Here is a 16039-nt window from a genome sequence, read left to right as displayed (position 1 = left end):
AATATTTCCCTGATATCTCCACTGGCATGTTCCCTAAGAGACAAATGTTAAGAGTGCAGATTAGGAGTGAAACAGAGTGAGTTCAACTCCTGACTCCATCATTTACCACCTATGTAATTTTGGAGAAGTTACTTAGTTTCTCTGAGCCTGTTTCTTCTTTTGAAAAACAAGATAAAAATAGTACTGACCTATTGTGAAAATTAAATGAAATATGTAACTAATGCACTTGGGTGAATGGAATCTAATAAACAATCAATAGGATATATATTCCATTAAAAGAAACACACATATGTATCTCTTCAAAACAAGTAATTTTTTTTCTCATAGTGTACCATACCTGGTAGCTCTTTTTCTGGACTTGGACATGAACTGTTATTTTTTTCTAATTTTTTCTAGATTTTATTTATTTATTTGAGAGAAAGGGAGAGAGGGCCCACGAACAGAGGTAGAGGCAGAGGAAAATGGACAAGCAGACTCCCTGCTGAGCATGGAGCCTGCCTCGGGCTCACTCACCGCAGGGCTCCCCAGGACTCTGAGATCATGACCTGAGCTGAAGTCAGATGTTCAACGGACTGAGCCACCCAGGAGCCCCTACCTGAACTGGTTTTAATGATGTTTGACAACTGTTTTCAAAGGTCAGCATGTATAAATATTATACAAAGAAACATATATTTGGGGTTCACTACATAATTCATTCCATTTATATTGCATTTTGGCAAAACAAAAAAATCAAAATATTTGTAGTCATTCAAGTGGCATTTGTCACTAACACCATATATAGTAATTTTGCATATGTCTTATCTTGAACACTAAATTATGACCTTCTTGATAAAACAAGACATTCTTATATCCTCTCTTCCATAACACCCATCACAACTTCTTACACAGAGTAGGTACTCAGTACATACCAATTAAGTAAAAAAACAAAAAAAAAATCTATCTCGTTCTTTTACAATAAAAAATGCAAAATTTTCAGGACGCCTGACTGGCTCAGTCAGTGGGAGCATGCGACTCTTGATCTCGGGGTTGTGGGTTCAGGCCCTGCATTGGGTGTAGAGATTCATTAAAAATAAAATCTTAAAAATGCAAAATTTTCAATTTTAAATAATCTGCAGGCTCAAATATATCTTATTAGTCTTTGGGAGAATTATTATTTTTTTAACTAAGCTCTACATCCAGTGTGGGGCTTGAACTCACCCCCCTGAGATCAAGGGTTGCATGCTCTACTGATTGAGTGCACCCCAGGAGAATTAATTATTTAAATTCTCATTTCCTCTCTCTAGATTATTTCCTTTGATCCTAGACCAATTTTATACATGTTTCAGACCGATGCATTCTTGGTTAATTTGATTGAATATATATTAAATCACCACAGGTTCCTATTATCTAGAAGTTTTCTAAAAATTTGGTCACTTGGAAACATCAGCTGTATTACTCATAAAAACAGATTTAAAAGTTATAGCAATGCCTTGGCAGGCTACTCTTTCTTCTCCTCTTTTTTATTCCATATCTTCTGTTAAAAAATATTTGGTGGTATATTTTGCAAAACAGTGAACTATTTAAATCAGAACTCCTGCTTGAAGTTTTAAATCATTAACCTTCAAATTCAAGTATCTAAGATAAACTATTTAATATTAACATACTGAAAAAACACCAAAAGGCAGGAATAGTATACAAAATTATGCTGTGAATATAAGTAAGTCTAGAGTATACTTGAGAAAGGGAGGGATGGGGGGAAAATAGGAAATGAGAACATTATGGAATCTTTGGTGGCAGTCTTCCCTCGTCCTCCTCACTCATTTGTCCTTCCTTTTTAACTGTTTAAATTCATTTGTCAAATAATCACTAACAATTTACTATAAGATAATTCATGAGGGTCACCTGGGTGGCTCAGTGGGTTGTGTTTGACTTCAGCTAAAGTTATAGTCTCAGGGTCCTGGGATTGAGCCCTGTGCTGGGCTCCCCACTCAGCGGGGAGTCTGCTTGTCCTTCTCCCTTTCCCTCTGCTCCTCCCCCAGCCCCCATTCATGTTCTCTCTGTCTCTCTCTCAAATGAATAAAAATCTTTTTTTTAGAAAAAGATAATTCATGAAAAGTGTTTACCACGGTTACCAGTACATAGTAAGCACTTGGTAAAGGTAAATAAATGTTAGTGATTATTATTAATGTGTGCAACCCCCGCCCCCCATCTTTGCCTTTACCATGACCTCTTTTCCCAAATTTACATATAGGCAGGATGTGTGGTCAGGGCTGGGATAGAGAAGGATCATGCAGACTTTTTTTTAATTTAAGATTTTATATATTTATTTGTCAGAGAGAGAGAGAGAGAGCCCAAGCAGGGGTAGTGACAAGAGAGCAGGCAGAGGGAGAAGCAGGCTCCCCGCTGAGCAGGGAGCCCGACGCGGGACTTGATCCCAGGGGTCCAGGATCATGACCTGAGCCGAAGGCAGTCGCTTAACTGACTGAGCCACCCAGGGGTCCCCAGACTTTTTTTTTAAATACTTAAGATCTGAATAATTTTTTTGAAATTGTGTCTTGAAATCACCCATTTCATGAAATCCACAGGAGCTGGTCCTTCTGGTCACTAAATGGCATGCTTCTTAAAGTTCCTCAATGAGGACAGTTAATGTCTAAAGACAATTTTTTATAAAAAGGCATTCTGTATCCAAAAAACACTAGACAAGGGCGCCTGGGTGGCTCAGTTGGTTGAGCGACTGCCTTTGGCTCAGGTCATGATCCTGGAGTCCCTGGATGGAGTCCCGCATCGGGCTCCCTGCTCAGTGAGGAGCCTGCTTCTCCCTCTAACCCTCCCTCCTCTCATGTCCTCTCTCTCGCTCTCTCAAATAAATACATCTTTAAAAAACAAAAAAACCCAAAAACACTAGACAAGCCCATATATCTTTTCTCCCATTTATTTTTAATTTTTAAATTTAATTTCAATTTTAATTAACATACAGTGTATTAGTTGTTTCAGGAGTAGAATTTAGAGATTCATCAGTGGCATATAACACCCAATGCTCATTACATCAAATGCCCTCCTTAATTCCTATCACCCAATTATCCCATTCCCCCCACCTACCTCCCCTCCAGCAACCCTGTTTGTTTCCTATGGTTAAGAGTCTCTTATGGTTTGCCTCCCTCTCTGTATTTATCTTAGTTTATTTTCCCTTCCCTTCCCCTATGTCCATCATTAAGCGTCTACCTTTGGCTCAGGTCAAGATCCCAGGGTCCTGGGACCGAGGTTTTCTATTGCAACAGAGCTTACTTTTTCACGGTGCAAAAACCAAAACTACAAAAGTAACAAAAGTCAAAGCAAAAAGAAACAAAAACACCCACTATAATCAGTATCTTTTCAGAGAGATGAGAGGATACTACATTTGAGACATAAGAACAGTATTCTGTAAAATTGAACTTTCAAGGAATGAGAAAGAACATTTAGAAATTAAAATATTATCATAGTAATTTTAAAATCAATAGAAGAATAAAAATTTGGGGTGCCTGGGTGGCTCAGTGGTTAAGCGTCTGCCTTCGGCTCAGGTCATGATCCCAGGGTCCTGGGATCAAGCCCCACAACGGGCTCCCCGCTCTGCGGGAAGCCTGCTTCTCCCTCTCCCACTCCCCCTGCTTGTGTTCCACCTCTCACTGTGTCTCTCTCAGTCAAATAAATAAATAAAATCTTTTAAAAATAAGAATAAAAATTTAAAATTCAGGAGCTCTCCTGGAGAGTAAAATAGAAAGAAAAAGAAGTGGAAAATAGAGTAAAGATTGAGACAATTCAAGGACTCAGTAGTGGAGGGTCAAATTAGACCAACAGAAGTTCCAGAAAGGCAACACAGAAAATATAGAAGGGAGGAAATTACTAAAGGAATAATATAGGAGAAATTCTTAGCACCGGAATATATAAGTATCCAGATTGAAAAGGTTTTTTTTTTTTTAAAGAAAAGTTCTACCAAGTTTCCAGAATAGTGAATGAGAAAATGATCCTCAATAATGTACATTATAGTGGAATTTCAGAAGATGGAATAAAGAGATTTTAAAGCTTCCAGAGGGAAAAAAACAGGTCATATACAAAGGATCACAAATAATATTAGGAACAAAATTCTAAACTGTTCCCCCAGAATCTAGAAGACAAGTTTTTAGGGAAAATAATTTCCAACTGTGGTAGCATAAATAATGCCTCCCCACAAAGATGTCCTTATCCTAATCCTTGGACCTGTGACTATGTTACCTTACATGGTAAAAGGAATTTTGCAGATGTGATTAAGTTAAGGATCTTGATATGGGGTGATTCTCCTGGATTTTGGGTGGGCCCAATATAATCAAAAAGATTTCTTCCTCTCCCACTCCCCCTACTTGTTTTCCTGCTCTCACTGTCTCTCTGTCAAATAAATAAATAAAAAATCTTTAAAAAAAAGAGATTAGAACGAAGTGTTTTCAGACATTCAAGAGCTCAAAAAAGGTACCGTCTTTCTCAAGAAATTACTGGAGGGTATTTGTCCACCAAAATGAGGGAGTTAAAGCGAAAGTGAGGGAAACATAGTGTCCATAAAATGGGATCCAACACAAGAGAAAGGCAAAAACAATTTTCAGGATAAAGGTGTGGGGATAAGCCAGGAAGGTAGCTATTCAGAAAGACTAAACCAGTTCACATTGGAACAGAAGGACAAATATCCCCGCCACAGACATCTTTAATTAAAAAAAAAAAAAATACATCAGATAACCTGATGTATTTGAACACACAGAAAGGAGATGTGGAGATTCTTGGAAAAACCTATTTGGGGATGAGTAAGTCATAGATGCATAAAAAAGTCCTAAGCAAATAAAAATTAATTTGTCAAAGAAATTTTTAGAGGAAGGGAAATGTAACAACACACTCAATACTTGTTTAAACTCTGAATAATGTTTACAAAGTCATAGTAACATCATCACTGAATATAGATTTCACCAAAACTTTTGGAAGGAGGGAAAGTGTGTGTTTATGGGTGCATAAGAGCCAACCCTGCCACCTTTCATAAGAAGAGAGTTTTAGATAAAAACATGGTAGTAAATGCTATAGGGAACAGCTATAACTGTTTAAAGTTATTGCTCTTCAAGAATGAGAATCAGGAATGGAGAGGGATAGGATAGAGGACTGTTGTTTTTTTGCTGTGCTATTTAAAAAAAAAATCTCTGTGCAAGATATCAATTTAGTAAAATTAAAATTTTAGTTTAAAGATGAGTTATTCTTATGAACAATGCATTTTTGTGCTTAGCTTAATTCTTCTGAGATGCATTGTGTGCATGTTCTAATCTAAAAATCACAATTAAGACAGGTAAAAATCCTCTTACATATAGTGGCATATTTGCCACTTACTCAATTCTTGAGGAACACAAATAATAATCCTCACCACGACCTATAGGCCTTGTTGAACTCTCTAATCTCATTGCATGCCACCGGTTCCTTTGTTTATTATGCACTACATACACTGTCCTGTTTCATTTCTTTGTTCAAACAAGCAAAGCACCTTTCCTGATGACCTGCCCACAGTCTATTCATTTTGCTTTGAAGGTTATTCCCTCAATCTTCTCCTGGTTGTGTCCTTATCTTTCAAGGCTCAGCTTAAATGTCACTATTGCAGAGCTTTTCCTGACCATTGAATTTAAAGGAGGTCTCCACACCACTCCCAGTCTTCCTGCTATTCTCTCATGTCTTGCTGTTTTTAATTGCATTTTACCACAATTTGTAAAAACATACTTGTATACATGTTTGTGTGTTTTCACTAAACTCTAAGCTGTCTAGTGCACCTGTGTGTAGCAGAGGGACTTGGACATAGTAAGTGCTCAATAAATATATTTTTATATATTTTTTAAGATTTTATTTATTTGTCAGAGAGAGAGACAGCACACATAAGCAGGAGTGGCAGGCAGAGGGAGACGGAGAAGCAGGCTCCCCACAGAGAAAGGAGCCTGATGTGGGACTCGATCCCAGGACCCTGGGATCAAGCCCTGAGCTGAAGGCAGGTGCTTAACTGACTGAGCCACCCAGGCATCTCTCAATAAATATTTTTTAATTAATTTCTTATTAAGTGATTTATCCATGTCTCTGACATTTATAAACAATGACGTTATGTTCTGTAGTTTTTGCTATGTTAGCAATAACTAGATAAAGAGAATTAAATACAAACAAAATAATACAATTCAGACCTTTTGAAAACTTGAGTTCTTTTTTTTTAAGATTTTATTTATTTGAGAGAGAGTGGGAGAGAGAGAGAGAGAGAGAACATGAGCCAGGGGAGGGGCAGAGAAACAGCTTCCCTACTGAGCAGGGGGCCTGATGCAGGACTCGATCTCAGGACTCTGGGATCATGACCTGAGCCAAAGGCAGATAGATGCTTAACCCACTGAGCCACCCAGGCACCCAAAACTTGAGTTCTTGAAAAACATTAAAACCTTAACATCTTTGGTTCGTCTAAACGCTGGCCTCCTCATATACAATGGATTCTAAGCAATGTCTGGAATTATGGTTTACTCAGTACAGTCTCCTTTAATCAAGCATTATATCATTTGTAGTTAAGCTGATTATGATAATTTTATACAACAAGGGGTTAATTAACATCACTGATCCACACAGGAGGCACATACCCATATAATAAGGATCACATAAATGTCTTCTCCTTCTAAAAATACGTGGTAATGAGATGTATAACTTAGTCTTGTAGTCACTATAATAGAATTAAATGCTTCATTTAGGTGACTTGTTCCATACTCAATTGGATTTTACTTAAAGAGAGCATTTCATGGTTTTTGATCTTTGTCTTTGTAGCCTGGGAAGGGATGTGAAGTGAAATTCACAAAGGTTCGTTTTCATTATTACAGTAATATTGTAGCTTTCATATGATTTCTAGTGTAATTTTTTTTCTTCATAATACATTGTTTTATTTTTTTAAAAATTTGATACAATCATGTACTTACAGAAAAGTAGGAAGTATTTTTTTCCCCTGAACCATTGGAGACTAAGTTTTAAACCTGATGTCCTATCACCCCCAATTCTTTAGTGTGCATTGCCACAAACAAGGCTATTCTCCTACATAACTATGACACAAACATCAAGATTAGGAGATTAACACTGATACCTTACTACCATCTAATGCTCAGGACATGTTCAAGTTTCCCAGTTGTCCCAGCAATGTCTTCTATAGCAAAAGGATTTACTTCTGATTTATATATGGCATTTAGTTGTATCTCTTTAGTTTATTTAATCCTGGAACATTCCCCTAGTTCTTCCTTGACACTTTTGAAGATTACAGGCCATTTATTTTGTAGAATGCCTCCTCATTTTGGGTCTGTCTCATGTTTCCTCATGATTAGGTTTAGGTTATGCAGCTTTGGCGAAGCATTTGTTTTTTTTTTTTAATTTTTATTGTTATGTTAATCACCATATATTACATCATTAGTTTTTGATGTAGTGTTCCATGATTCATTGTTTGTGCATAACACCCAGTGCTCCATGCAGAATGTGCCCTCTTTAATACCCATCACCAGGCTAACCCATCCCCCTACCCTCCTCCTCTCTAGAACCCTGTTTGTTTTTCAGAGTCCATCATCTCTCATGGTTCGTCTCTCCCTCTGACTTACTCCCCTTCATTCTTCCCCTCCTGCTATCTTCTTCTTTTTCGTTTTTCTTAACATATGTTGCATTGTTTCAGAAGTACAGATCTGTGATTCAACAGTCTTGCACAATTCACAGTGCTCACCAGAGCACATACCCTCCCCAATGTCTATCACCCAGCCACCCCCTCCCTCCCACCCCCCACCACTCCAGTAAACCTCAGTTTGTTTCCTGGGGTTAAAAATTCCTCATATCAGCAAGGTCATATGATACATGTCTTTCTCTGATTGACTTATTTCACTCAGCATAACACCCTCCAGTTCCATCCACGTCATTGCAAATGGCAAGATCTCATTCCTTTTGATGGCTGCATAATATTCCATTGTGTATATATACCACATCTTCTTTATCCATTCATCTGTCGATGGACATCTTGGCTCTTTCCACAGTTTGGCTATTGTGGACATTGCTGCTATAAACATTGGGGTGCACGTACCCCTTCGGATCCCTACATTTGTATCTTTGTGGTAAATACCCAGTAGTGCAATTGCTGGATCGTATGGTAGCTCTATTTTCAACTCTTTGAGGAAATTCCATACTGTTTTCCAGAGGGGTTGCACCAGCTAGTGTAATTTTTATGAGTAGTAATTTCATGATCAGATTTGTAAAAATCTTACAATTTAAGCCCAATAAAAAGAGATCAGACATGTAATATGTCTACCACAGTGCTTGGCACATTAGGAGCATTCAATAAAAATTAGGGGTTTTTTCTCTGACTCTGATAATTCAAGTAGTGGTGCAGGCAACTCATTCATTACAGTCCATTAAAACCCAATTTTATACTTGTATAGTGTTTTATTAACCTTAGCCTAAGACTTTGATCTGATTTATTTGAACTCATTGTTTCTGTTTCTTAATATTTTCTTTCACATGTTTTTTTTGGTATATTTTTGAATACTGATTTTATCAGCTGTCTTGCACACCCTTAGGTAAATGAAGTCCTTTCTTTTTTTTTTTTAAGATTTTATTTATTTGACAGAGAGAGAGAGAGACAGCTAGAGAGGGAACACAAGCAAGCAGGGGGAGTGGGAGAGGGAGAAACAGGCTTCCCACTGAGCAAGGAGCCCAATGCGGGGGCTCGATGCGGGCTCCATCCCAAGACCCTGGGATCGTGACCTCAGCCGAAGGCAGACGCTTAACTACTGAGCCACCCAGGCACCCCAATGAAGTCCTTTCTTTTACTCACTAAGATCTTGAAGAAACTAGGCAGCCTAGTCTGAATTTTTTTAAACGTTGTTAAAATAAAAATATCAATTAATAAATCATAGAAGAGGAAAAAAAGATCTTTTTTGTTCTCTGCCCTTCTAGATTCTCTACCTAGGGCCTTATAAATTAGACTGGCAAAAAAAAAAACAGATTAACAAGACAAAAACTAACAGAAGTTTATTAATATGTGCATCATGCATAGCACATGGGAGTACTCGATGAGTAACCGAAAGGGGTGGTTAGAACTTGAGTTTATACAGCATCTTAACAAAAGAACAATTTTTATATTAGTGACAAGACAAAGGAAAAAGACTTGAGTTTCCTGGGTGGCAAACTGGGGGAAGGTAAAGATAAAACGGACCATAAGGGCGAGTTAGTAGTTTGTTACGTAGATTCCTATAGTGCTGACTCCAGGCTTATAAAGGTGTAGAATAGTCTCTGGTGGTTAATTTCTGTCCTTCCTGGTACAAAGGGGAGGGTACCTTTACGACTACTTTTAGGCATAAAGGGGAAGGCAGAGAGTTTTTCTTGTATCCGCTCTGTCAATCAACAAAAGACAAAACTGCAAGCTGCAAAATAAAATATGTGTGTTTTTTTGGGGTTTTAGGAATTGCAATCCGGGAGACAGATTCGCAGAAATCGAAAACATGCTCCAAAGAGACAAAGGAGGTTAGAGTTTTTAAAGAGGAAACAGGGGATTTACATAAGTTGTTTTGAAGAAAAGGTGATTGGTGCTGGTTTCTCTACAATTACACTAATCTGTATGTGATTGGTTGCTAAGGCTAGTGTTAGGCAGAAAGTCCCATTATGTCCATTTTAACATATAGCAGATGCCTTGGCTTTTAGCTGAGTTCAGCAAAAATTCCAAGAATTTGAGACAGAAGATGTGCATAAGCCACATCTCAATGTCCTCCCGGCTCCATTTTAAATAACTCTTTTAGCAATGGTTATTCCAATTTATTCTCTCTGTTGTCAGCTTCTTTTCAATTGCCATCAACTTGAAATAATTCTCATGTCAAAGTGCATTTTTTGGGGTGGCATATTCTGCTACCCTTTAAAATTAAACCATTTTCTTTATGGTTCTCTAAAAAATGGACTCTATTATAGTATAATTTTAATCCAAGATTTGACCAGTGTAGCCAAGAAATAGTTATTTTGGTATCCCTAAAAGTAAGACAGTTGTATCAACAACATTTTGGAGGTGCAAAAAGAAAAGGAGAGTCAAGTTTTGGCAACTTTTCAAGAACAAAAGGGATCCACAAAGCAGAGATTAAAAACAAATGTTTTATAGCATGTGACTTCTCAGCTTTGATAAGATATTTACTATAATAATAAAGAAAAGATAGACACAAACCTTTCAGGAATGATGACAAATTAAAGAAATCTAAACACAAGTTAGGCGGCTCGAAGATTCTATGCTGTGCTGTGTTTGAAAGGATTAAGAAGAAACACTTCTGATTTATCTTCCTTTAAAAGTTATATTGCTGTTATTGCTTTATGCCATTATTGTAGGCTTATCATTAAAGGATAACTCAGCATAGTATAGGAGAGCACTTACCAGGCATCTGGAAGGTTGGGTTTAACCCCTTACTCTGCTATTACAATATTAGGAAAAATCATAATCTATTTGAACCTCCGTTTCTTGTCCTTAAGATAAAAAGAATGGATTCAATGGTTTCTTAATTCTAAAAGTCCATGAACCATTTGTCAGCCAATGAACAAAACAAATACTCTATTATTGGAACAGAAAAGGAACTATGTTTCAGTTATCTCTAATCCCCACAGGGCCTAGCATGGTACCTAATAATTTAACTCTGTTTAGTTCAATAAACATTTATTGAGTATTGTCTAGATTCCAGGGATAGCACTGAATCCTGGGAATTCAGAGATGAGGTAGACATGGTCTCTACCTTTTAGGATTTTATAGTCCAGAGGAAGTAAAAAGTATATATGTAACTTAAACATCAAGAATTATGACCGAGGTAGGCAAAGTAGTATTTTACATAATGGACATAACTTACAAGGGTCAGAGAAAGGCTTCCTGGAGGAAATTGCACCTCTGCTGAATCTTGAAGGATTAGTTATCCATAATGATGGAGAGGCAGAGAAAATAGTAAGAGCAGAAACAAAACATACAAAAAGAATATGAATAAATTAATATGGTATGCATTCATTACAGTTTCTTCCTAAATTACTTAAAAAATCGAATAGCTCTTCAGTTATATAAAATAATTAAGAGACCATGCTTATCATAGGGATAACTAATGCTACTTTATTTTCCATATTTCCTTTAGATTCTCAGCAATAGTTCCATCTTTATTTTATCTGGGAAGGGACATATGATTTTTTTTTCTAAAATGCACGTCAGGGGTGCCTGGGTGGCTCAGTCGATTAAGCGACTGCCTTCGGCTCAGGTCATGATCCTGGAGTCCCGGGATCGAGTGCCGCATCGGGCTCCGCGCTCAGCGGGGAGTCTGCTTCTCCCTCCGACCCTCCCCCCTCTCATGTGCTCTCTCTCTCTCTCTCTCATTCTCGCTCTCTCAAATAATAAATAAATAAAAATCTTAAAAATAAAAAAAAAATAAAATGCACCTCAGGATACCTGGGTTTCATATGATGAAAAATTCTGAAATATTTTGAAAGAGAAAAAAAACAAAGAAAAAAGGATTACTAGGCATCTGATGGAAGGCTAGGCATTGTTTAGCACATGCATCCTGGTTATCCGATGCTATGCTATCTGTGCCTTTCATTGGATTAAAATAAACCCTGGGGGCACCTGGGTGGCTCAGTCGTTAAGCGTCTACCTTTGGCTCAGGTCAAGATCCCAGGATCCTGGGACTGAGCCCCGCATCCGGCTCCCTGCTCAGCGGGGAGCCTGCTTCTCCCTCTGCCTCTGCCTGCTGCACCCTCTGCTTATGCTCTCTGTCAAATAAATAAATAAAATCTTTAAAAAATAAATAAATAAAATGAACCCTGGAAATCTTGCCTCAGTCCACTGGTATGGTCTGAAAGTTATCTAAGTGATGTCAGCTCAGAAGCCTGAACCCCAAAGTCTATTCTTTGGAGTGGCAATCATGTAAGGTACCTGATATGGTCCCTCTCCATGAGGCTCTGAGATTGTTCTTTGTTGAAGATGCAAATTCTCGCCTGTAGTTTACAGTAGAACCTTCAGGTAAGCTTTAGAGTAAAACAAGAACATTAAGAGATTTAATGGCTGTGGTCAATTTATTACTATTGCCAATTCCATATATTGCCAATCCTCAGTAGAGAGAGGCAAAACTCTATATTGGAGTACAGTATATAATTATTTCATCAGAGTTTTGATGAGGGTTACCCCTGAAGGTAAAACAGTATTATACACAGAAAGGGCACTGACAAATCACCAGGGACTTCCCATAAAGCATACACTTTCTAAAATGTTTATATTAATAATATTTTACCAGAAAATCCTAATTTAGGGATGACTGTGTCCCTTCTGACCTAACAACTCTTCCCATGCAACTTTACGGTAGGAACACATAAACAAACCTAGTTATTTCCAGTATCTCTCTTTATAAGGAGACAGAGCAAATCTTTGTGATTCCAAAGGCCATCTGAGAAATCTTAGTGGTTTTACACATAAAAGTTTTTACTTTTAGTTTTAAAATATATCCTGAAAATTTTATTTGTTTGAAATTCAGGAACTGATTTTGGGAAGGCAAAACCAAAGAGTTGTCAGAAGAGATCTGTGCACTTGACTGGATCATGAGTGACTAGGAAACGATACTTACCTATTTAATCAAGGCACAGCAGCCCCCCCCCATTCACAGGGAATGCATTCCAAGACCCCCAAGTGGATGCCTGAAACTGCAGATAGTACCAAACCTTATATATACTGTTTTTCATACCCAAACACACATATGATAAAGTTTAATTTATAAATTAGGCACAATAAGAGATTAACAATCATAACTAATAATAAAATATAATAATATACTGTAATAAAAATTATATGAATGTGGTCTCTCTCTTTCTCTGTCTTTCAAAATATCATATTATACTGTACCCACACTTGTGATGATATGAGATGATAAAATACCTATGTGATAGGATGAAGCAAGGTGACTGATCTAGGCATTTTGATGTAGTGCATTAAGCTACTATTTTTTTTAAAGACTTTATTTATTTATTTGAGAGAGAGAGAATGAGAGACAGAGAGCATGAGAGGGAAGAGGGTCAGAGGGAGAAGCAGACCCCCCGCTGAGCAGGGAGCCCCATGTGGGACTCGATCCCGGGACTCCAAGATCATGGCCTGAGCCAAAGGCAGTCGCTTAACCAACTGAGCCACCCAGGCACCCCGTGCATTAAGCTACTATTGACTTTCTGATGATAAGACAGAAGTCAGGAGGAGGATCTTCTGTTTCTGGACTGCAGATTGAGTGGGGTACCTGAAATCCCGGAAAGAGAAACAGCTAATAAGGGGGCTGGGGGGGGGTGTTCCTGTACAAATAAAGCATTTAAAAGAAACACAAAAGCTAACAATATTGTTTAAGTGAAGAGCCTATATTCTATGGGGTTTTTCCCCCTTAAATAATCAGGTACATATAAAGGCAACTTAAATCATAGAAAATTATTCTTGTGAGACACAGAATCTCTGCTACCTTGGCATATTGCATGTAAAGAACAACCTTTTGTATTGTAGGTAGAAGAATTAATTACTAAAGAAAGCAGGACCATCTAAACTGAGGGGGTACTGTAAACATTTGAATATATTTCATAGCTGCATTTCAGACTCAGGTATTATAAGCCAAAGCAAATAAAATTCACTTTCTAAGTTCTGTCATTTTTTTATACTTTCATGTTCTTTTAGATAATCTGTGAGATCAAAATGATTTTCATAACAATACTGAGATATTATCTGTCTTTTTGACTCTCTTCCTCTCATGAGTAGACAGTGGAATTTTCTAGAGGCTATGTGATGTGTGAAATGCAGTGGATTAATTACAAAAGTAGATACAAATATCTGGCTTTCTTCTGTTACCCCAGATAGTAAACAGTGCTATTCCTTCCATGAAAATATTTGGGAAAAAAAGCTATTTTCATAAAAAATAGGTCACTTACGTTAACGTGCAATGTGGTCATCATTGCTACTTTCCAATGAATCAATAAATATTTTAAAATTTTCTCTTATCTTGAAGATGGTAAATATCAACAGTTTAACATACATTATAATCCACATAAACAAAAGCTCTTCGAGGTTCTTGGTAATTTTTGATAGTATAAAAGGGTCTGAAAACGAAAAAGCTACTTTAGACAAAAACTATTCTTTTTCTTTGAAAAAAGAAAGCACATATTGTAATTGTCACTTTTACTCTTTGAAGAGCCTCAACTACCATATTAATTATAACTTTATTTTTTAAAGATTTTATTTATTTATTCATGAGAGAGAGAGAGAGAGAGAGAGGCAGAGGGAGAAGCAGGCTCCCAAGGAGCAGGGAGCCCGATGCGGGACCCAATCCCAGGACTCTGGGGTCATGACCTGAGCTGAAGGCAGACGCTTAACCATCTGAGCCACCCAGGTGCCCTAATTATAACTTTAGATCAAAGTAACAAACTTCTATTTTAAAGAGAAAAGTGAAGGACGGAAAACAACTCTATGGCATATACAAACATTTTTACAGACTAGCAGGCTTAAGAATACACATGACAAAACTTCCCATAGCCATACAAATCCTTTTTATAACTTCCTAAAGTGGCAAAAGTGAATATATTATACAACTCCAAGATATAGCTTCCCTATAGCATTTCTTTCTTTTTTTAAAGATTTTATTTATTTGACAGAGAGAGAGAGAGAGAGAGAGAGACAGTGAGAGAGGGAACACAAGCAGGGGGAGTGGGAGAGGGAGAAGTAGGCTTCCCACTGAGCAGGGAGCCCTATGCGGGGCTCAATCCCAGGACCCTGGGATCATGACCTGAGTCGAAGGCAGACGCTTAACGACTGAGCCACCCAGGCGCCCTCCCTATAGCATTTCAAATTAAGATGCAAAATATATAAAACATTATATTGGAATTATGCTTAGTCTAAACCAATGTTTCAATATTGTTTTACTGTGAAAGCATCTAGTGGTACAATGATTATGCATCCATTAACTCAATTTAATGTCAGTCCACGATTTTAAGTTGTTTAAAGATCCTGAAAATTATCTTCAAGCTGGCATACTACAAAGCATATTTGCAGTTGAAATAAAGTTTGTCAGAATACTGACTTAATGTAGTTGAAAACATTTACAATTTTGGTAACTATAAACATTTTTGTAGGTAATGTTAACTTATTTATCAGTAAGCCTGTGTAAGTTTAGGAAAAACACACTTAAGTAAAGTAAAAAGACTTACTTGCCAAAATTTTACATTAATTATGTAATCTTGGGGCCTTAAAACATTTCTGGATCAGTTTCTGCAAGAAGATGCTTTACTAAAGTCCAGCACATTTAAAATATTAGAAATTCCAAGTTTCTGATTTTCTGGGAATTTAAGAATATTCAATTTATATGTGTGCTTATTTTCTCTCTCTCTGCTAATCAGAACAGTGCTTCTTTAATATCTTCTAGATATAGGAAAAGATTTCACAGACACAACAAGAGGTAAAGATCTTTCTGAATTACAGAGTATTTTGGAATATTTTCTCTTCATATTTCAATAAATATTCATAGTTTATTCTTGTTGGGCAGAAAATTGGGATTATGCTTATGTTTTATTATTTAACCATGATCTTTCTACATTTATTATGAGACTGTAGTTTGTTTCACCGTATCATTAATTCATGAAAATCGTTATCAAGAAAGGCATAGCAGCATATCACTCCTCAAAAAGACAATTACCCAAGCTACAAGATTTAAAGGAACAGTCCAGTAGAAATACGCCTTAAGAGGTTTTTTTTCAGCTTATGTTCTAGGCCTAATTCACCTCTAATCCTTTTCCTCTTTATTTTCTTCTCACAGCTTCCTTTCTGTATGTAATCAGGCAGGGGAAAACACAAATATGAACTAAAGTGAGATTTTAAGTAGGAAATACAGAAAATATTAGAATGAAATAAAGCATCTTAGTAATGGTGGTAGGAGAAAAAAAGGGAGTCTTGAGAAATTACCTCCTGGGTACTTGCCTACTTCAGTGCAATGTATCTGTGGTGTTTATTCATGCTAATGTATAC

The sequence above is a fragment of the Eumetopias jubatus genome, unplaced genomic scaffold, assembly GCF_037043125.1.
Source record: "Eumetopias jubatus isolate StellerSeaLion01/CBP00866 unplaced genomic scaffold, mEumJub1_p1.0 scaffold_11, whole genome shotgun sequence".
Taxonomy (NCBI): Eukaryota; Metazoa; Chordata; class Mammalia; order Carnivora; family Otariidae; genus Eumetopias; species Eumetopias jubatus.
The sequence above is the reverse complement of the archived record's forward strand: the minus strand, read 5'-3'. Positions refer to the sequence as shown.